Here is a 24,056-nt window from a genome sequence, read left to right as displayed (position 1 = left end):
GAAACATCATTAAAGACAAGTCAGGGAATTTATGATGATATTATATTTATAATGACAGTATATATATATTATATTATAATTATATAATTAAATATTATATTATATATTATATTATACATATTATTATATGTTATATTATAATTATAATGACATAATTATGAAATTAATGTCATAATTTCATAATGATATTAATTTCATTAGTAAGGGGTAATAATGCTAAATGTGTATGTTGCGTAAAGCAAATGTGGACAAAACTAAAAGGAAAAATAGACAAATCACATTCACAGTGAAATATTTTAACACACTTTTCTTCTAATATATATTTAAGAAACAACAGCAGCCTTCCCACCCCGCCAAAAACAACAACAACAAAACCCTGTGAGACAAAGCAAGGGAGGGAAGGGGAGAAAATCCTCCCAACTCAGTGTATGAAGCTAGCAAATCTTGATATCAACACCTGACAGGGGTATTAAAAGAAAAATTATAGATCAATTTCACCCTTAGAAGTGGATGTAAAAGTTTTAAAATGGCATGTTATCAAATCACATCAAGTGATACGTAAAATGATGACGTGCCGTGACTGAGTTGGCTTTAGATTAGGAAAGCAAGGTTGATACAATATGTTGTTTCATTGCTAAGTCATCTTTGACTCTTTTGTGACCCCATGAGCTGTAGTTGGCCAGGCTCCCCTGTCCATGGGATCCCCAGGCAAGATTACGGGAGTGGGCTGCCAGCTCCTGCTCCAGGGGATCTCCTTGCCCAGGGATGAATCCCACGTCTCCTGCGCTGGCAGATGGATTCTTTACCTCTGAGCCAGCAGGGAAGCCGTTGGTATAATGTAAGACAGCCAATCAATGTAATTAGTCACAGTAACAGGATAAAAAAGAACGATCATATATAAGCTAAGGAGATACAGGAAACACTTTTGAAAAAGTGATTATACATTTATGGGGAAATGTGGGAAACAATGACCACAAAATAACTCCTTTAACTCTGATTTAAAAAAAAGTTTTTTAAGCATCTGTGTAATGTTATTGATCTTGAGGTGAGTTTCGAAACAAGGAGTTACGGTAGAACTCTATTCAATATCATTTTGAAGATTAAAATCAGTGAATTAAGGCATGGGTACATAAATAAAAGATGGGGTTGAAAAAAATAAAATTTCTCATTTATAGATAATGAATGCATTTCTACATAAAATTTAAAATCCACTTGTAAAGTTCCAGAAAATACTTGTTGGGATTTTGATTATAAATGCATAAATTCTTAAAATCAGCTTGGAAAAAAATCATCAGCTTTACAATACTGAGAACTTCAACCTATAAAATGTTTTCTCTCTCCATTTCTTTAGAAAACATTTTATTAGTACTGTTAATTCTTGCTTTGTGTATTTTGGAGACATAATTTTAGATAGTTTCCTGGTGAATTGAATGTATTATTTTGAAATCCTTCTTTATATTCCTAATAATGCTTACCCTTAATAGTCTAATTTCTCTGATATCAATCTAGCTATATCAATTTTCCCTCAATTAGTATTTATAGGGTCTTATTTTTTCTTTTCAATTTTCTGTATGTTTTATATATCTCTTGTAATAGCATGGGGTTATAATTTTCTTTATGTAATCTGGTTATATTTTTCTTATAATTTGAAAATTATAGTTTGAAGCATTTAGTCCATTTATATGTAATGGATATATGTAACATAATTGCTATTTATATTGAAATCTACCATTTTTCAAAGAACAGCAAGGATAAGAAAACCTTCCTATGTGAACAATGCAAAGAAATAGAGGAAAACAATAGAATAGGAAAGACTAGAGATCTCTTCAAGAAAATTAGAGATACCAAGAGACATTTCATGCAAAGATGAGCACAATAAAGGACAGAAATGTTATGGACCAAATCAAAGCAGAAATAATTAAGAAGAGGTGACAAGAATACACAGAAATATACAAAAAAGATCTTAATGACCCAGATAACCATGATGGTGTGATAACTCTAGAGCAAGACATCCTGGAATGTGAGGTCAAGTGGGCCTTAGGAAGCATTCCTAGGAACAAAGCTAGTGGAGGTGATGGAATTCCAGTGGAGCTATTTCAAATCCTGAAAGATGATGCTGTGAAACTGTTGCACTCAATATGCCTTCAAATTTGGAAATCTCATTAGTGGCCACAGGACTGGAAAAGTCAGCTTTCATTCCAATCCCAAAGAAAGGCAATGCCAAAGAATGCTCAAAGTACTGCACAACTGCACTCATCTCACACACTGGCAAAATAATGCTCAAAATTCTCCAAGTGAGGCTTCAGCAGTACGTGAACTGAGAACTTCCAGATGTTCAAGCTGGATTTAGAAAAGGCAGAGGAACCAGAGATGAAATTGCCAACATACATAGGATCATAGAGAAAGCAAGAGTTCCAGAAAAAATCTGCTTCTGTTTCACTGACTACACTAAAGCCTTTGCCTGTGTGGATCACAACAAACTGTGGAAAATTCTGAAAGAGATGGGAATACCAGACCACCTGACCTGCCTCCTGAGAAATCTGCGTGCAGGTCAGGAAGCAATAGTTGGAACTGGACATGGAACAACAGATTTATTCAAAATTGGGAAAGGACTACATCAAGGCTGTATATTGTCACCTTGCTTATTCAACTTATATGCAGAGTACATCATGAGAAATGCCAGGCTGGATGAAGCACAAGCTGAAATCAAGCTTGCCGGGAGAAATATCAATAACTTCAGATATGGAGATGATGCCACTCTTATAGCAGAAAGCGAAGAGGAACTAAAGAGCCTCTTGATGAAAGTGAAAGAGGAGAGTGAAAAAGCTGGCTTAAAACTCAGCATTCAACAAACTAAGATTATGGCATCCGGTCCCATGACTTCATGGCAAATAGATGGGGAACCAGTGGAACAGTGGTAGACTTTCTTTTCTTGGGCTCTAAAATCACTGCGGTTGGGTGACTGAAGCCACGAAATTAAAAGATTTTTGCTCCTTGGAAGAAAAGCTACTGCAAACCTAGTCAGCATATTAAAAAGCAGAGGCATTACTTTACTGACAAAAGTCCTCATAGTCAAAGCTATGACTATGGAGTCATAGCTTACCAGGAGTCATGTATGGATGTGAGAGTTGGACCACAAAGAAAGCTGGGCACTGAAGAATTGATGCTTTTGAACTGTGGTGTTGGAGAAGACTCTTAAGAGTCCCTTGGACTGCAAGGAGATCAAACCAGTCCACCCTAAAGGAGATCAGTCCTGAATATTCACTAGAAGGACTGATGCTGAAGCTACAATACTTTGGCCACCTAATGTGAAGAGCCAACTAATTAGAAAAGACCCTGATGCAGGGAAAGATTGACGGCGGGAGGAGAAGGGGAGAACAGAGGATGAGATGGTTGGATGGCATCACTGGCTCGATGGACATGGGTTTGAGTAAACTCTGGGGGTTCATGATGGACAGGGAGGCCTGGCGTGGTGCAGTCCATGGGATCGCAGAGAGTCAGACATGACTGAGCGACTGATCAACAACGACAACCACTTCTCAAGCACATTCACTTTGCCTTGTTTGTCCTATATCCCTATCTCTTTCTTCTTTTATGCAGCTTTTGCCTGGAAAATCCCATGGATGGAGGAGCCTGGTGGGCTGCAGTCCATGGGGTCACTAGAGTCGGACATGACTGAGCGACTTCACTTTCACTTTTCACTTTCATGCATTGGAGAAGGAAATGGCAACCCACTCCAGTGTTCTTGCCTAGAGAATCCCAGGGACAGGGGAGCCTGGTGGGCTGCTGTCTATGGGGTCACATAGAGTCGGACACGATTGAAGCAATTTAGCAGCAGCAGCAGCATTGTGATATAATTAACATATAACATTATATAAGTTTAAGGTGGATGACATTATGATTTGATGTATTTAACTATTGAGAACTGATTACCTCAGTATAGTTAGCATAACTGTTGCAAACCATGTATCTGATAAGGGGTTAATACCCAAAATACACAAGGAACTTATGTAGCCTCATATCAAAAAAACCCAAATGGTCTGATTAAAAAGAGGGCCAAGGACATGAGTGGACATTTTTCCAAAGAAGACACACATGTGGCCGACATTACATGGAAAGGTGTTCAGCATCACTAACCGTCAGAGAAAGGTCCGTCCAGCCCACAGTGTGCTGTCTGCTCACGTCTGTTGAATGGCTGCTCTTAAACAGATGAGAGGTCACGAATATTGATGAGGGTGTGGAGAAAAGGGAGCTCTTGCTCACTGATGGTGGGGATGGAAACTGGCGCAAGCACTGTGGGAAGGAACATGGGGTTTCCCCCAAAAATTAAAAAATAAAACTACCATATTACCCTGCACTGGGTAATAAATACCACTCTGGGTATTCATCTGAAGAAAGGGAAAACCCACACCCGAAAAATACATGCACCCCCCCGTGTTTACTACAGCATTATTTAGAATAACCAAGATATGGAAACAACCTGTCTCCTTTGACGGATGACTGGATAAAGAAGATGTTGTGGGGTGTGTGTGTGTATAGAAAAGAATATTGCTGCTAAGTCACTTCAGTCGTGTCCGACTCTGTGCGACCCCATAGACGGCAGCCCACCAGGCTCCCCGTCCCTGGGATTCTCCAGGCAAGAACATTGGAGTGGGTTGCCATTTTCTTCTCCAATGCATGAAAGTAAAAAGTCAAAGTGAAGCTGCTCAGTCGTGTCCGACCCTCAGCGACCCCATGGACTGCAGCCCACCAGGCTTCTCCATCCATGGGATTTTCCAGGCAAGAGTACTGGAGTGGGGTACCATTGCCTTCTCCGAAAAAGGAATATTATTCAGTTATAAAACAGAAGGAGACCTCGCTGTTGGTGACAACATGGATAGCCATTGAGGGTATTATACTACGTGAAACATGTCAGACAGAGAAAGACAAATATGATTTACTGAACCAAAATCTACACCCAAAAATGAACTTACGGATAACGATAAACAAACTGGCGGTTACCAGAAGCATGGGGTGGAGGCTGGGGAGAGCGCGTGACAGGCGTGGCGGTGACCGGAAGGCGCCGACAGCCAGGTAAAGTGAGCGCGTCCTGCGGCGTCAGACGCGGCAAGGCGGCGACAGCTGAGGACACTGTATCACGCATTTGCAAGTTGCGAAGAGCGAGCATCTTAAAAGCTCTCACCACAAGAAGTAAGCTTTCGTGTAATTCTGTATGGTGACGAATGTTGGCTAGATTTATTGTTGTGACCATCTTGCAGCGTATACAAATACTGAAGCATGTTGTACGCCTGAAACTGATACAATGTTACATGTCAATTAACTCTCAATTGAAAAAAAAAAAAAAAGAGGGATTAGGACTTAGACCTGCCCAGAGGGGAGGCCGTGTGAAGGGAAAACCGTGGAAGGGGATGGCCATCTGCAGGCCAGGGAGAGCGGCCTCAGGAGAGGCCGATACTGCAGGCGCCTTGATCTTAGGCTTGTATCCGACAGGACTGTGACAGAATAAATGTCTTTTGTTTAAGCCAAAAAAAGGAAAAAGAATTACTGTGTTTTCCTTAAGGTAGCTATCAATCTACTTGAAGAATTTAAAGCTATGCCACAACTCACATAGTATTAGTGTTAATTGCCAGCCACCTAACCAGAAAAAAAAAAAAAGCCCTTAGTGTTAGTGCAATTAACATTCTGATCCAGGAGCACCAAGCCGGCTGAGAGGCTGAGAGCAATAAATTCAATGCAGGGACGTTTCCTGCATATAAAATGACCCTTAGTATTGACCCTGAAATGAAATCAAGTTGAAAATTGATTGGGGAAAAATCAGATGGGAGAGTTATAACATAGTCATGGTTTTATCGTTCATGAGAAAGGAGAGGCTGTTTCCCTCATCACTGTATCTCTAAAGCGACGGACGCCCAGGAATGGTCTTGGGCTGAGCAGGGGGGCACTGAAGTAGGAAGCGTGGCTCATCGAGCGTCAACATCAGGTTCCTGTGCTTTCTGCGCCTCAGCCCCAGTCTTCATCAATGGGAAACTGGTCTGAAGAATCTTGGCACAAAAATTACCCTGTGGATTCCAGGAGGGTGTAGAGCTTTCTGCAGCAGTTTGGGATTCCTAGTGAAATCGCCTTACTGACCTGACCTTGAAAGTCCTCGGGCAAGTGGATGAGAGGATGGAGGTCAAAGAGAGGAGACGATGGAGCAGCGCTCACCCACTGCTTCACTGCGGTGTGCAGGAGTCCACAAGGTCTGCCACAGAGCTGCATTCTAAAAGAATGTTTCTCAATTGCTAAATCCTCCTTGCTAAATCCATATAATGTCAATGGCTATTGAAAATTGTAAAAAATGTGATGGGCTCCTAGAAATGTTATGTCCTTTATTTCCTAGTTGAAACTAAAAAATCTATCTGTGAATAATGAAAAAAAAGAAAATAAAAGAAGCTTCGATTCCTTATTAGAGACTGATCAACCAGGTTCCAGAGTGCTAAGGGAGCTCGTGTGTGCTGGAATTAGCAGATGGGTGGAAGTCTTCTGGTGGCAGAAGCCAGAGAGTGTTACATCTGTCTTTGTATCATCTATGCGTGAGACACAGGAAGCTCTCAGTTGGTGGGAAGGAAACCGATGGGGGAGGGGCCCATTTTTGGTAAGGGTACCTAAAATTTCCTCACGCTAATTAAACACAGGGAACTGAAAGATCAGGTCGGAGGTACGGTAAAATCTTTGTCATCGGGGCTTGTATGTCTGGAAATGCATCTTCTCTGAGCAAAGGGCAGAGGTGCTTCAGTTAATATATGTTTAACTGGAAATGTCAAAGCATCTTGGAGGAAAAAATGTAGATAATTTGTAGTCTTAAGAGTCTGGTTATTCTTTTGTGCTCACATTATCTATAAGGTAAGTGAGAGACATCACCAAGACTGGCCTGAAAAGTGATAGGTTCAAAAGGATGTTTATAATTTGCATTGTGTGTTGATATGCCAACTATTGTCCAAATTTTCAACCAATATAAAATATCTTTAAAGTTTTCAATTGTTAGATTTGTTGGAAATGAAACTGGAGCTGGTAACATGGTAATATTATACCATTGTTATGAGTTTTACCCAAAAGATTGGTACGGATATAGCTACGCGTGTTATTCGGAAAAGCTGAAATCATAGTTAATGGGCTGCATTATCACTTGACGTTATTGAACTCAGTGGGTAAATTTTTAATTAATGAAGCTGATAAAGTTACAGAAAAATGCTATGGACTCCTGTTTTTTAGGTCTTAAATATACGCTTCCAGGAGTCCACATTCTACTTAATGGACTCCCCACTTCATGGAAATGAGATAAAAAAACACTTAAAGTCTGCTTGGGCATTTAGGATATAGTGGTTCCTGAATAAGGAAAAATAAATCACAAGCAGACACTAAAAGTGTATCTCTGGTTCTAACTTTTTTTAAAGGAAATTCTATTTACACACCCTAGAATCATGTAATGGACTCACGCAATTCACATGCTTGTGTTACCTCTTTCCAAGTGGGTTTCACTGCCTGATGCAGGCCCTGGGGCTGCCGTGGCCCACCTGCACCTCTGTGCCTCCTGTCAGGGGCCACATCCCGCACAGTGAGGCTTCAGGGACGAAGGGAGGCAGAGGAGGGTGACGTGGACCACACAAGTGTTTGCCAATGTCGTCTCTGTAGCTGTGCATAAGGCCCAACATAGCAGAAATGATTAAAGGACAATTTAATAAGAACCTTGTGAATAAGTGAAGACTAAGGATGGAGGTATGTTGAGCTGACTTTAGACTTTCAGCTGAGAAAGCAAGATGTCGTCTCCATGGAATCTGATGTTTCACTATAGTAAAAGTGAGACATATCCTGATTCCGGCTGTAAGTTTGCTAAAGGGCAGGATTTATAAGTGCAGGGAAGTTAGCAAGCCTCACTCCAGGGGATCTGTCCTTCAGCCTCTTGGGGGTGGCGGTTTAGATCTAAGTTATCTTGCAAGACCACAGACTGCAGTCCACCAGCTTCCTCTATTCATGGGGTTTTTATGACTCTGAAAAAAAGAAAAAAGAAACCACGTGAAAGGAGGTGAGGTCCAGGATGTGGAGAGGATATTAGCGAGAGTAAGGCAATGTTGGTAAGAGCAAGTGAATTCCAATCTTGCCATTCTTAAGTGTACCTTTTATTCATGTTTAATTTTTGTTGATATATGGTTGATTTATAATGTTGTATTAAATATACCTTTTAAATTCAGGTATTTTGTACCATATAGTAACATTAAGAAAAGTGTACATGTCTTAAGCATATAGTTTCATGAATGTTCACGATTCATCTGATGCAAAGAGCCAGCTCATTGGAAAATACCCTGATGCTGGGAAAGATTGAGGTCAGGAGGAGAAGGGGATGACAGAGGAAGATGGTTGGACGGCATCATCAGCTGAATAGACATGAGTATGAGCAAACTCTGGGAGATGGTGAACAACAGGGAAGCCTGGAGTCCACTAGGTCGCAAAGAGTCGGACATGACTGAGCGACTGAACAACGCAAACAGCATATTCACACACTGAACAAACCCACGTGAAAAGACCTCTCTCTTAACAGAGTGTTCCCGGCACACCAGGAAATCCTTTTTAATCCCCTTTCCAGTCAATGTGTATCCCTCCCCGTCGAGGTAGCCACTGTCTTCATGATTCCTAACATCATGAAATAGGTTATAAGAATGGAATCATACACCACATGTGCTTTGGCTTCTGCCTTTATCAATCTTGCTGCTGGTGTTCACGGGACCCAGTCATGCTGTTGCGTGCTGTTGCTTCTTCTTCCTATATAGCAATCTGCTACTTTTACGTAACATTTTCTATATGTCCACTCTCTGTGGGTTGTTTCCAGTAGCTTTTGATGATTACAAATAGTGTTGCTACGAGCATTATCCTGAAGCCTTTTGGGGGAGCCTAAGTGCACATTTCTCTGGAGTTTGCAGCGAGGAGTGAGACCCTTGGACCACAGGCTGTGCTTGTTATGTCGATAGATACTGTCAACTGTCTCTCCAGAGAGGTTGTTTAGCTCCCCAGCGTTGGAAAGGGAATCTTCTGCAGCTTGTAGCAGAGAACATGGAGACCCAAAGAAAGGCTGTGCACGAAGGCTTGTTCAGTGTCTTCCGGTGCTCGGGATCAGAGACGCAGGTGCTACAGCCAGTTATCAGACAGGGGTGCGCTGTGCGGGGACGGGCTCCACCGAGGCCACCAGGGAAGTCTACCTGAAGAGGAAAGAGGCGGGGGCAGCCTCCTGAGCCCCGTCGCAACAGGGACACGGGCCGCAGAGGAGCGCGCCTCCGGGCAGTGTCTTGGCCTGATTAGCTGTGCGGAGCGTCAACAGACTCCAGCCCACGCCTCGGCGAGGGGCCCGGGGAGCTGCTGCTGACTCAGCCCCGCGGGGCGAGGGGGCAGCTCGCTAACCTGCCGTGAGCACGCCGGGCACTGTCAGAGCGAGGAGTGCAGACTGAACCCACCCCTCCGGGAGAAAGCAGCAGCTTTCTCTCCACCTCGGGCTAAAACTTCAGCCCTCTATCTTTCCCACCATGTAGGCTGTGAAGACATACCCATTCCCTGGTAGGTAAACCACCCACTTGGGAATGGTCTGGTGAGTCAATAGCCTGATAAAGAATTTACAGAGGTCTTCAGAAGTGTATTTCTTAAATGTGGTTATTGAATCTCGTCCTCGTTGTGGAAAATCTTTTAATGAATTTTGGAGCCAGTAAACAGTAAGAGAAGGAGAAAACTCACGGCATTCTTTTATCTGGTATTTCCCTTCCCACAGTGTTTTGTTGACTTCAGGGAGAGTAGACTGAGCCTGAGATAGTTCAGTAACGAGGGGTCTGTGCCGTCTTCCAAGTAAGCGAGGATGCGCTCTGTGCGGAGGGTCACAGCTGAGCATGCGCAGCGTGCCTGCAGGCTAGCTGCCTCCCCGCTCTGACCTGGCAGAGGGCCAAAAGCATTTCCTGCAACAGGATTCACAGGAGAAAACGTTTCCCTCGTCACTAGGGGCACTGGGGAGCAAACGTCATTTTGGTTAGTGTTGCCTCAGACTGAGTAACTCTTCTGGAAAAGCGACACGTGAGAAATGAAGGAGATGATCGGAGAGGCAGGTTTGAGCAGCCCAACTATGGTTAATGTAAAGGCTTCAGCAACAGGAAGCTCTGGGTTTTAATTCATGTTAATCCTGACTCTCCATTGCTAGTCAAGCACCTTGATTGAATCGTCGAGTAGCTGTAATAATTTACCAGCTGAGTAACTGTGCAAGGCCATTTGCTTGCCTCTGAGTTTCCCTTCCGTGGCTGAGAGAGTTCAGTGATCCTGCGCATCAGGTTACACTAAGTGGTACCCCAGATGGGGGTCGTGGGTCGCGTGCACGCTTGTGGGCTGCAGCGCCTGAGGAGAATGTACAAATCATAATGCCTACTAAAAGCAGAGTTATAGTTTAATATCACCGTGCATAAATTCTAGACCATTTCAGTAATGAAGGGCTCCACCCTGCCGCATACCCCACTGCCATCATTTCCACCCCGGCGTACCACTGAGTAGTTAGAAAATGTCAGCCTCTTATAAACGGTATTAATATGTGTGTATACTTTCTTGACAGTCCAAGAAAGAACTGGTGATAAGACGGTCTCAGCCTGGCTTTCCACTGATCCGTATGGGCGCGTAGAGATCAGGCTGTAGAGGGCCTCATCTCTCTTCACGTGGAGATACAGGCCTCAACAGCAGGTTAGTTCCTGAGCTTTGGCACGTTCACAAACTCCGTAGAATAATTTCATGGCCAAAATAAATTCAATTTAAAATGGTTTCTTGGCAGAAACGATCTGATGTCAGTATTTACAATGTTCTAAATCTTTCTTCTAAAGGAATAACATTGTTCATCCTCAATATTCTACTGAGGACAGATGGATTTTTATACCTCTCAGGAAAAATAAGTCAATTAGCTCAAAAAAGTATTCACTATTAAACAATTAAAATAAGCATTTGCCGAAGATAACTTTTGTCTTCCTTTTTGGATGTGATTCAAAGGCATGATTAGCTCTGAGAGGAACTAATGTGGTCATCAGTCAGAAGAGTTCGCACATTAATCTTTTATTAGATGGAATACCCTTTCTAGCCTTGCTTTCACCCTGCAGACAGAATGTGTTTAACTAGACCCTAATGCCCAGCTTTCCTTCTTTTCATTTTCATGGATCTGGATCATGACTTGATGTCCATAGTTTTTCCTTCCTTGAGGAGAAAGTTTAACCTTTACTGTCTGATTAATTGGCAATTCCTTTTCACCTACACAAGTTCTATAAAACAGCTAAAACACCCGCTTAGTTGATGATTACTCCCTCTTCAGCTGCCTGTGCAAAGAACTGTGGAAAGAGTAAAAAATCCAAATACCAAATCAAATCAAAAATCAAAAGTAATCTACACTTCTTTCTTTGCTGTAGTACTCTCTTCTGCAGACGCCGAAGCGCTGGTATCACTCCTGCAGTGTGCTGATGTAACATTATGTTTTCCAGACCTCAGCCACTGTCTAGTGGCTTCCTTGAAGACAGCTGTTAGACTTCACTTTTCTTCTAATAGTAAAATGAAAATGCTTTACAATCGCCAATGGACATTTGATTGTGAGAAATGAGAATTTCCACATTTTGTGCAAGCATAGCAATTCTGATAATTTATATTCATGTTGTGAAAGTCTCTCAGTCACGTCTGACTCTTTGCAACCCCAGGACTACAGTCCATGGGATTCTCCAGGCCAGAATACTGGAGTGCATAGCCTTTCCCTTCTCCAGGGGATCTTCCCAACCCTGGGATCGAAGCCAGGTCTCCCACATTGCAGGCGGAGTCTTTACCAGCTGAGCCACCAGGGAAGCCCAAGAATACTGGAGTGGGTAGCCTGTATTCCAGGGATCTTCCTGACCCAGGAATTGAACCGGGGTCTCTTGCCCTGTAGGCAGATTCTTTACCAACTGAGCTATCAGGGAAGCCCATATTCATGTTATCAGAGATAATTTTAACTTTCCAACACTTAGCCTTTGTGCCACTGAGACAAAATTTTCTGCTTGTCTGGCCTACTCACCTTTAAAGAAAAACAAACCCTCAGATTTGGTGGTAACCTCGTCTTCAGTGTTAATTTTAGTGACGTCAGTGCATTCTCAGATGCAAGCATTAGGGGCTGCAGACCCTCCTTCCTGCCCTTCAGCCAGCTAAATGCCTATTTTCAACTCTGAGTTTAAGCGGTAACACTGGAGGAGTGAGAATCTGAACTGGCTTTCCTGTTGTCAGCTCGTCTCACACATTTATTTCAGAGTGAAAATGTGTCACTACTTTCCCATTTAATTCAATTTTTGATATCATTCTCTTCCTAGAGTAGAGATTCATTTTCATCTTTGGAATATTCTGACAGAGAGAGAATAAAACATTTTGAATCGAGAATTTTTACTTGTACCTCTCAAATATTATGAAATGGTACAAAGTGCTTTGAAAGTGCACAACCAGACCACACATTATCAATATATTTGAAACAAAACCTGAGATTTCCACACGACGTCTCTCCCGAAAGCTTCCTTACACTTCTGGGAAGCAATAAGAGCACAGGGGAGGCGCCTTAATGCTTGTGTTCCTAGAGACGCAGCGGTGCAGATAAGGGGAGGATACGGATTGGTGCGGTTCTGACAACCCCCTGCCCTGCATCCAGGATGACTGAGTGGGTAGGACGTAAGAATTTATCCTTAGCTGTTCCCTGTAACATTCATATGGAGGCAAGCTGAATGCTCATTGCATCAAGCCGGAGGAAGGAAGACACGCATGGGGGATCACACAGAGGAGGGTGGGGGTTCAGCCGTGTCAGCGGTCAGCATCACTTCTCTTTCCACGTCATTGGCTAAAAAGGCCTTGATGACTGAACCTAACTGCGAGGGAGGCTGTCAGTGTACTCAAGTTGTGAAGGCAGGCAGAAGAAAAAGCTAGATTTTCAAACTGGCTGTTCTCTGCTATGGAACCTGAGGTGACTTTGAAAAGTTTCTGTTAGCCTTCACACGGACCAGAAACTGCGGAAGGAAGAAGTAGAAGCTCGTGGAAAGTGGGAGAGCCAGAGAATGATGGCTCTGGGGCCGGAGAGCTCGGAGCAGAAGCTGGGAGATGCCGCAGGTTCAGGGCCCGGAGGACCTTGTCTTGTGACGGATTAGATAACGGGTTGTAAGAAAACAGACACCCAAAGATGACTGAGTTTTGACATCAGCAGGTCGTTAAAGGGTAGCACCAGTGCTTGAGATGAGACAGACACAGGGCTAGGTAGAGATTTGTGTTTTCGGTATGAGAAATCAAGAATCCCTTTTCAATTTCCTACCAAATATTTAAATACTAACAAGAGGGCTGTAAAAATGGGTCTGAAAGTGAAAGAAGGAGTAAATGATGGTGATATACACGTGGAGGTCATCAGTATATACAGTGAAGTTGGATCAGATTATTTAGGTAGGTAATAACCATTTTAGGATTAAGGGTTAGGGCACTGTAACAGTATGAGAAAGAGGAGTCATCAAATATAATCAGTGAATAGGGAAATGTCCATATAAATCTGATGTTTTTGAAGCTGATTGAAGGACGTTTTTCAAGAAAGAAAATATGTTCACTTTGTTAAATATCATTGTATTGAATTGATGCCTTCAAACTGTGTTGCTGGGAAAAGACTCTTGAGCATCCCTTGGACTGCAAGGAGATCAAATCACTCAGTCCTAAAGGAAATCAACCCTGAATACTCATCGGAGGAACTGATACTGAAGCTCCAATACTTCGGCCAGCTGATGCAAAGAGCCGACTCATTGGAAAAGACCTTGATGCTGGGAAAGACTGAAGGCAAAAGAAGAAAAGAGCAGCAGAGGATGAGATGGTTGGATAGCATCACTGATTCAATGGACATGAGTTTGAGCAAACTCTGAGAGATAGTGAGATAGTGAAGATAGTGAAGGACAGGGAGGAGAGGGAAGATATCCTCCCAGGAAGGATAGGGAGACAGTGAAGGACAGGGAAGCCTGGTGTGCTGCAGTCCTTGGGGTCACAAAGAGTCAGACCTGACTTAGCAACCGAAAACCGCAACAGTGGTACTGCAGGGGCAGAAAACTCAAGGCAGACGTGATCACTGGATTTGTCTAGATGCAGTTATTATGACTGCCACTAAAGCTTCAATGCAGTGGTGGGGCCAAAATGCATTAATAAAAGAAAATCTCTTCATTGAGACACCTCCGCACGAACGGCTTTCCTTGGAGCCCGAGAAGGTTAGGGCTTTGATAGGTTGCAGATGGTGGCTTTTCAGCAGGTCGCACTGGTAAGAAACTGCAGCGGCTTCTCTTTCATCCCGTGAGCCGCGGACGTGTCCTCCCCTGAGTCTGGATCTCAGCCCGGGGCCAGCTGCTTCCTTGGGTGTCCAGCCTCAGCCTGAAGCGGCCCCTCACGTGTGCTGTCCCTCTGTCCCTTAGAGTCCTCATGCGTCTCCTTAGTCATTTCTTCCTTACTCCAGTACCCTGCTGTGGTCCATTCCTTTTTAAACGTTTCCCATTCAAATTATCATGTAATTCCTGTCTCCTGATTGGACACTAACTGAGAGAATTCTCTCCAATTCACAAATGAAACCCATGTCAGGAAGCAGTATTGAATGGTGCGAGGTCAGGCAGCTAGCAGGCCCCCGGGATCTGGACATAAGCAGTGTGAATCCAGAGCCTACGCGTATAGCCGCTTGCACACTGCCTTCCACAGGAAAAATAATGAATGTGTTGTGTTCTGTGAAGTAACCAACTGAGCAACGTGAAGCACTTTTTAAATCTGATCTTAAGTTGGGGGGCAGGGTGAAGAATTCGCCTGCGATGCCGGAGACACAGGTTTGATCCCTGGGTTGGGAAGACCCCCTGGAGAAGGGAATGGTACTCCACTCCAATATTCTTGCCTGGAGAATTCCATGGACAGAGTAGCCTGGAGGGCTACAGTCCACGGGGTTGCAAAGAGTCGGACACGACCTGGTGACTACTGCTTTCACTTTTCCACTTGGGGTTGACATCTAAGCCATTATGTATACGTGTTAGAACTGGTGATTCCACAGCTTCGCATCACATGTATTCTGAATTGCTCGCTTGCTATGATTCTTTATCTTTTCAGTGGAAAGTGAAAGTGAAGTCGTTCAGTCGTGTCCGACTCTTTGCGACCCGTGAACTGGGGCCTACCAGGATCCTCCGTCCATGGGATATTCCAGGCAAGGGTAGTGGAGCGGGGTGCCGTTTCCTTCTCCAGGGATCTTCCTGATCCAGGGGTTGAACTCGGTCTCCTGCATTGTAGGCAGATGCTTTACCATCTGAGCCACCAAGGTATTATTAAGTCACTTAAAGTCTTAGATATCAAGCCCCCAATCATGTTAATTTCTCTGCCTAAGTCATCTCTGGGTTTATTCTGTAAATAACTACCTTGAGGAACAATTTTCTGTGCTTGTATTATTTTCCACAAATATATTATGTAATTATACAGGTGCCATGTAACTTTTTGAGCATTTGCTCAAATCATACTTAAAATTAACCAGGTTACCAATGGTAAAATCTTGGAACATAGATGATGTGTTAATTGTGACTTTTTAGTATCTTATTATTATTATTTTGCATTTGTAATGTGAAAAGATGCTAAATATTTAAAAGAATCAGAATGACAGGGTGAAAACTCAGATTAATTGAAGGTGATGGTTATTGAGAGACAGCGAGGATGATCCCTCTGTGTTAGAAACAAATACTCTTGATTTCATCCTCAACCTTTCTGGAACTGTTTAGTCGAAACGGTAAAAACTAGAGAATTTAGGCCTCCTCTGCTTCCTAATGTTCATTGCCCTTTTTCTTTGATTTTTCCAAAACATTGAAGAAATACTGAGCTTAATATTAAGATATATTGAGTTATATCAATTACCTCTTCCAGTTTCAAGGATAACAATACAGAACCAAAAAAAAAAAAAAAAACAAGCCATACATAAAAAATACAGTCTCATTCCTGTAATTTATAGCTATGCATACCTACTCAGAAAAATTACAGGTTTTCTTTTTTCAATTAAAATCAAAATAACTTACTAGCTTGAAAAGAAGTTACTGAATTCCGAACTTGACCACAGAAAAAAGTGACTGAGTTGGCAGAGTTCCCCCCTGAAGGCCGAGGAAACGCTGTACCTTCTAGTGTGTGAACTGCCTCTGCCTTCCTATTGTTACCTTCATTATACCCCCAATGTGGCAACAGTGGATTTCTGAAAAGGCTTTCATTTGTTAAAACAAATCCCCTGTCCATTTCCAAGACGCAGGTGCCTATTTTGTTCTTCCTCTCAGAGAAGGAGGGTGGGAGTGCTCTCAGAAGCAGGGGTGCTCCTGGAGACTTTCAGGGCCCTGTGGAGTGGACTCCCTGATGTTCAAGCTGGTTTTAGAAAAGGCAGAGGAACCAGAGATCAAATTGCCAACATCCGCTGGATCATGGAAAACGCAAGAGAGTGAAACATCCAGAAACACATCTACTTCTGCTTTATTGACTATGCCAAAGCCTTTGACTGTGTGGATCACAATAAACTGTGGAAAATTGTGAAAGAGATGGGAATACCAGACCACCTAACCTGCCTCTTGAGAAATCTGTATGCAGGTCAGGAAGCAACAGTTAGAACTGGACATGGAACAACAGACTGGTTCCAAATAGGAAAAGGAGTCCATCAAGGCTGTATATTGTCACCCTGCTTATTTAACTTATATGCAGAGTACATCATGAGAAATGCTGGACTGGATGAAGCACAAGCTGGAATCAAGATTGCCGGGAGAAATATCAATAACCTCAGATATGCAGATGACACCACCCTTATGGCAGAAAGTGAAGAACTAAAAAGCCTCTTGATGAAAGTGAGAGAGGAGAGTGAAAAAGTTGGCTTAAAGCTCAACATTCAGAAAACTAAGATCATGGCATCCGGTTCCATGACTTCATGGGAAATAGATGGGGAAACAGTGGAAACAGTGACAGACTTTGTTTTTTTGGCCTCCGAAATCACTGTAGATGGTGACTGCAGCCATGAAATTAAAAGACGCTTGCTCCTTGGAAGGAAAGTTATGACCAATCTAGACAGCATATTCAAAAGCAGAGACATTACTTTGCCAGCAAAGGTTGGTCTAGTCAAAGCTATGGTTTTTCCAGTGGTCATGTATGGATGTGAGAGTTGGACTATAAAGAAAGCTAAGTGCCAAAGAGTTGATGCTTTTGAACTGTGGTGTTGGAGAAGACTCTTGAGAGCCCCTTGGACCACAAGGAGATCCAACCAGTCCATCCTAAAGGAGATGAGTCTTGGGTGTTCATTGGAAGGACTGATGCTGAAGCTGAGACTCTAATACTTTGGCCACCTGATGTGAAGAATTGACTCATTTGAAAAGACCCTGATGCTGGGAAAGATTGAAGGCAGGAGGAGAAGGGGACAACAGAGGATGAGATGGTTGGATGGCATCCAGTGACTCAATGGACCCCATGACTCAATGACTCAATGGACATGAGTTTGAGCAAGCTCTGGGGGTTGGTGATAGACAGGAAGCCTGGTGTGCTGTGGTCCATGGGGTCACAAAAGAGTCGGACACGACTGAGCGACTGAACTGATGGAGTGCGGGTGTCCCCTCTGACCTTTACACCCCTCTTTTGTTCTTCAATAGAAAGATTCCACAAAAGCAGCTGGGAAGATTACACAAAGCAGAGTTGACTTGAGTTTCCTGGTTAGTTATATGTGATATCAGAAGCAGAATTCCACGGTCAGTAGATCATAATGAGAGTAACATTTTTGAATATAATTTAAGGAGATGTTGGTTTTTTCGGGTGTGCGTGTGTGTTTCTGAACATATGTTTTTATGTGGGTGTAAAGTGTGTGTGTGTGTTATGAATTAGTTTCTGTTTCCATAAATACAAAATGAGGCATGCTTCAATCATGGGTCACCTATGTACTGGTTATTTTGATTGTTTTCTTAACTGTACCCAAAGGATATTACTTTTATTCATTTTCCTATGAATAAACTCATATAAGTGATATGAGAGTTTTTTTTTCCATTTTTTCTTTTTTCAGTTAATTTTAACTTCATTATTAAGATGAATTGTAATGATGTTTAAAACCCCAGAGGCAAGCTGGCTTCATTTGATTTCGTCTTGTAGATGAAAAAAAAAAACTGTTAGCAGTTCCAATCTTCTGTGAAATGTGCCCTGTGCTTTGTGCTTACATTATTAATGTGCCTTTCAAAATAGAATTGATTTGGTTCTTTCTTTTAAAATATAAAACAATAAATATTTTATAAGGAAAGGGATAGATTTTTTCTCTTTTTGGGGGTATAAGCAAATTGAAGCAGTAAAAATGATCTCATCCTATTAACCAGTTGAAAGCAAACAACGCTGTTTTTAGTCTGAGCTTCCAAAAAATATTTAGCTCAGGATGTAACCTGTTTGTCTGGTGCGGTCTCAGGAGGCTTTGCCCTGGCACACCGTGAAGTCTGTCCCCGGCTCGGGCCTCTGTTCTCCGCAACAAGAGGAGGGCCGAGCAACAGAGGATCTGAAACGCATTCAAAGGGATTCGTTCAAGTGGACAAGTCATAGATGTATTGCGTCATGATTTCTGGTGGAAAGCAGGTGCCCTTATCCGGAGAAGAATGACACTTTTCATGCCTTATGCAGCTTTCTGTGAAGGGGAAAGTGAAGTCGCTCAGTCGTGTCCGACTCTTTGCGGCCCCGTGGACTGCAGCCCACCAGGCTCCTCCATCCATAGGATTCTCCAGGCAAGAGCACTGGAGTGGGTGCCACTGCCTTCTCCAGGGGATCTTCCCGACCCAGGGATCGAACCCGGGTCTCCCGCGTTGCAGGCAGACCCTTTAACCCCAGAGCCTCCAGGGAACCCCTTATGCTGCTTCTGTAATAGGAGCTCATTTCATGCGAAGAAGGTGGCCAGTCTTTGCCAAGCTCCCTGCTCAGGCTTTGGGCATGGAAACAAGGTTACCCAGACGCGACTGCCCGTGTTCCGCAGAGCTTAGCCGCCTCCGTTCACTTCTGTAATGCGCGTGTTGAGCACCTTCTGTATACCTTGTGCCGTAGGAGACGAAAACGTGCATTGAGCATAGACCCTGCCCTCAGTGAACTTGAGGTCTATGCAGATGTGGGCCCGGGCACTGTCTATCCTCAGAGGAGCAGCGAGGAAGGAGGAAGAGGAGACGGACAGAGGAGGGCGGGGAGGAGAGGGAGGCGGTGCAGGCGCCTGTGAGAGCTGCGGGACCCCGGGAGGGAGCCTGACTGGCTCTCCTCTGCAGGCAGCACTGGCTGGTGCAGGAGCTGACTTTTTTCTGCACTGGAGTTTAATCTCACCTGAATTTTGGGAAACGGGCTTGTGTGGTGGCTACTGCTGCTTCATCCTTTCTCTCTCATTAGGACCATGGCTTTTGTGAACCAAAGGGGCCCCTCACCCATCCTTTTGGTAACAATCCTGAACCTGCCTTGCCAGACTAATTATTAGCAAATTGCTCTTGCTAGATCAATGGGCATGCTTTCAAGTCTAATAAGAATGAAGGAAAAGTGTTCAAAGCTGGAGATATTTTTAGTCCGACAGAGAGATTGATTTTCCATGAGATCCTGAATTGACTTAAAAAAAAAAAAAAAACTTCTTTTAAACTCCAGCTAACATTTCAAGTTTGCAACTCACCATATGAAGGAATGTTTCCTTGGCCACCCCTCCATTCCCACTAATTTCTCATCATTTCTCTTGGTTGGGAGCTCATTCATGCTTTCTTGGTAAATGTAACATTCCACTGTTATCAACTTTTGCTATATATATATATTTTAAAGTGCAACTCAGATGCTTAAAACCATAAGTATGCATCATGATTCTGTAGGCTGGCTACACATTCTGGCGTGTAATTGATCATCTGGGGCTAAACCGGCCTCATTGAGATGCTTGGGAACTCCACCCGGGAGCTGGGAGGGCTGGGGTCTCTCCCTGTGGCTTCTCATGTCTTGGAGGCAGTTTGGGTCCTGTGGCGTGTAAGAAAGGGCAACCCTGAATGCACGCTTCTTGAGATTCCCCTCCCCGCTCACTGGCTGGTGTCCCACTAACTGAAGCAAGGCAAAAGGCCATATTCAGATTCCAGAGTGGGAGCAAAAGATGGCACCCCTTGACAGAAGAGATGGCAGTCACATTGCAAATGGCCATGTGTACAAGGAAGAAAGATGAGGCCGCCACTATGCTGTTTTACCAGTTCACCCAAGGGGTCAGCAGGAGGGGGCCTCACAGAGGATGGTATTAGGGGAGGGGCGTTCCTGTACCTTGTTGTTGCTGTTATTCCGTCAAGAAGTCGTGTCCAGCTCATTGCGACCCCACAGACTGCAGCACTCCAGCTTTCCCTGCCTTTCACAATCTCCCGGGGTTTCCTCACACTCATGTCCCTCGTGTTGATGATGCCATCCAACCATCTTATCCTCTTTGGCCCCCTTCTCCTTTTGCCCTCAATCTTTGACAGCTCCAGATCTGCTCCAATGAGATGACTTTCCACATCAGGTGGCCAAAGTATTGGAGCTTAAGCTACAGCATCAGTGCTTCCAATGAATATTCAGGGCTGATATCCTTTAGCATCGACTGGTTGAATCTCCTTGCCATCCAAGGGACTCTCAAGGGTCCTCTCCAGCCCACAGTTTGAAAGCATGAGCTCTTCAGTGCTCAGCTTTCTTTATGATCCAGCTCTCACATCCATACATGACTGCTGGAAAAACCACAACTTTGACTAGATGGAAATTTGTTGGCAAAGTAATGTCTCTGCTTTTTAATATGCTGTCTAGGTTGGTCATAGCTTTCCTTTCAAAGAGCAAGCCTCCTTTAATTTCATGGCTGCAGTCACCATCTGCAGTGATTTTGGAGCCAAGAAAATAAAATCTGTCACCATTTCTACTGTTTCCCCATCTATTTCCCATGAAGTGATGGGACCGGATGCCATGATCTTTGTTGAATGTTGAGTATTAGCCAACTTTTTCACTCTCTTCTTTCACTTACATAAAGAGACTCTTTAGTTTCTCTTCGCTTTCTGCCATAAGTGTGGTGTCGTCTGCATATCTGAGGTTATTGATATTTCTCCCGGCAATCTTGATTCCAGCTTGTACTTCATCCAGGCCGGCATTTCTCATGAAGTACTCTGCATAGAAGTTAAATAAGCAGGTGACAATATAAAGCCTTGATGTACTCCTTTTCCAATTTGGAACCAATCCATTGTTCCATGTCTGGTTTTAACTGTTGCTTCTTGACCGGCATACAGATTTCTCAGGTGTCAGGTCAGGTGGTCTGGTATCCTCATCTTTTTAAAAATTTTCCATAGTCTGTTGTGATCCACACAGTCGAAGTCTTCAGCATAGGCAATAAAGCAGAAGTAGATGTTTTTCTGGAACCCCTTTGCTTTCTCTATGCTCCAACAGATGTTGGCAATTTGATCCCTGATTCCTCTGCCTTTTCTAAATTCAGCTTGAACATCTGGAAGTTCTTGGTTCGCGTGTTGTGAAGCCTCTCTTGCAGGGCTTCAAGCATTGCAACGATATGCTTCCTCTTGTACCTTAAAGGCGCCCAGTGTGGGTGGACTTCCCTGAAGCTCACCTCCACGGCAAGCCTCTTCATTCTGCAGTGCCTCACTCCTTGAACCTTTGGAAACTGTACTAAGACCAGAGGTTGACAGAGGAACTCGTAGCCAAGAGGGAGGCTCCAAAGCAAGAGTGGAGATTGATGAGAAAAAATGGGCACAGGATGGGATGAGCAGACAGAAGTCGGTTTCATTCTGATGCTACTGCCAGGGTCAGGGCAGAGTGCCCGGAGCAAGTCTGGACCCTCAGCCTCACTGACACAAACGGCAGAGGGTTTTAAATCCTGGGGGTGAGCTAGTGGAAAAGTACTGGAGCTCACTTGGTCACTCCTGAGTTTCCAAGGGTTTTTCTGTGACTAGGCCACCCGTGTTTGCCAACTGGCACCCACAGGTGTTGAAAATTGACTGCTACCCTTCATAGAAACTGTGAGAGTAGGTCTCTTTATCCTTCAGTGTTGACTTTTTCAAAATGCTTCACAAGTCCTTGAGAAAAGCATTTCCTGGGTTGTAAAACTGGCAAGAGGCTGGAAAAAGATTTGCATGCAATTCAAAGTGGACGAGAAAGGATTTACAATGGCAAGTTTTCAAAAATAAATGCTCTAAGAAATGTCAGATGCCTAGAGGGAGGAAGATGACTGTCTGAAGTTTAGTCAGGCTGAGGGGATGGTTCAGACCATCTAGATCAAGCTGTCCAGAAGCAAAGCACCCTGTTAGATACCTCTGCACATGGCTGCCTGAGCTAGACATCTTCCTCACATAATGACCATCAGAGAGAAGGATACTTTAAGCAGTTTGATATTTTAATAACTTTTCCAAAAAATTTTTAAGAATTTTAGGGAAAAAGCTCTGTTTCTAGGAATGAATAGTCAGTGTCACCTGAATGTTTCTCTGGGTCCCTACTGTGCATCTCTGACACAGTGATGTATCTGTAGTGAGTATCATTTACTCACATACCCAGCAAAGGCCAGGTAGCTGATATGCATTCTGTAGAAGAGGAAAATTAGAGACATTAGATGAATTGCTCCGTTTTAAAGATCTGTACAACAAAGACGGGATTTAGACCACAGTGTGTCTGACTACAAATGCCTTGCTGTTGTTCAGTCGCTAAGTCGTGTCCCACTCTGACCTCATGGACTGCAGCATGCCAGGCTTCCCTATCTTTCACATGTTTCGCAGAGCTTGCTCAAACTCACATCCATCGAGTTGGTAATGCCATCCAACCATCTCATCGTCTGTCATCCCCTTCTCTTCCCGCCTCCAATCTTTCCCAGCATCTGGGTCTTTTCCAATGAGTCAGTTCTTCACATCAGGTGGCCAAAGTACTGGAGCTTCAGCTTTAGCATCAGTCCTTCCAATGAATATTCAGGGTGGATTTCCTTTAGGACTGATTGTTTTGATCTCCTTGCAGTCCTAAAATGCCTAGCTCCAAGAACTTCTCTAACAAGCTACCCTTGCATGAAATCTGGCCTTGGGTTACTTTAAGGGATGCTCAAACGCTGTCTTAAATATTCTTTAACTTCCTGTTTATTTCTCATTTTCCCCACAGTCTGGCATCTGTGCTTCCCAAACAGTCACCCTTATGCCATCTGGTCCTCTGCCCTATTGAAACCAGATCTCAGGTAAGGTCCTGATATCTACCTTGCAAAGGTATTGGATCTGGTATCCTTTTAATTGGGAAAATGAAATGTTGATATCCTATGAAGGAAAATAGAGTGGACAGTAGGCTGGATGAGGGAAGCATTGTTTGTCTACCTTTTTTTGCTTCTGAACTAGTGGGGTGAGGAGGAGAAGGAGAAGGTGCCGTATCCATAGTGCCTGAAGACAGCTCAGCACAGCCAGCTGTGTGTGGAGTGACAGCCTCCCTAAGCTGTTTCTACAGGAAGCATTCATGGGCTCCGAGAAGCTGCATTCCTATCAGTAGGAGAATATTCGTTTTTTAACTTTCTTGATATAAGGAGATTTCTAAATTAAAAGTTTCACAAGTACTGTTTTCTCCTTGTTGAAGTTGATTTCCCATCCAGTTTTAATGTTGTTAGTAGCAGGGTTATTCTCAAAACCATCCCTAAAAAATAACAAGCCACCTCCCCAGAAACTGCTAGGACATCCCCTCACTCTCTAGAAATTCTGTTCATGCCTTTCTGACTGCTACGCAATTAGCAGTTTGTTAGTTCCTGTGAGCAGTGGAAAGAGCGAACAGTGGACGTGATGTAAGTATTTCTCATGCTCGTTTGTTTTAGGGCTGGGAAAGCTAAGAGCGAGTCTGTTAGTCAGGACAGGGAAGGAAACAAGCTCCTTCCCCCCTCTTTTAATGCCCCCATAAGTTATTTCTGAAATAAATAGCCCATAATTTATGGGCCAGGAATAGTAAAACGGTTCCGTTTTATGAATGGTGACATAGAGGAAGGCCTGGAGAACTGAGGACTAGCTTCTCAG

General features: G+C 43.5%; 1 long non-coding RNA gene across 2 annotated transcripts in view; it reads left to right on the top strand.

Moving 5' to 3' along the window:
• LOC106502376 overlaps positions 1-23,243 on the top strand; it is an 83,680-nt gene extending 60,437 nt beyond the window's left edge. For both annotated transcript variants that reach the window (XR_001918257.1, XR_001918258.1), the window contains exon 3: positions 23,170-23,243. This is a non-coding gene — a long non-coding RNA (uncharacterized LOC106502376). The remainder of the gene's footprint in view (positions 1-23,169) is intronic.

This window comes from Capra hircus, chromosome 7 (genome assembly GCF_001704415.2).
Source record: "Capra hircus breed San Clemente chromosome 7, ASM170441v1, whole genome shotgun sequence".
Taxonomy (NCBI): Eukaryota; Metazoa; Chordata; class Mammalia; order Artiodactyla; family Bovidae; genus Capra; species Capra hircus.
The sequence above is the reverse complement of the archived record's forward strand: the minus strand, read 5'-3'. Positions and strand labels throughout refer to the sequence as shown.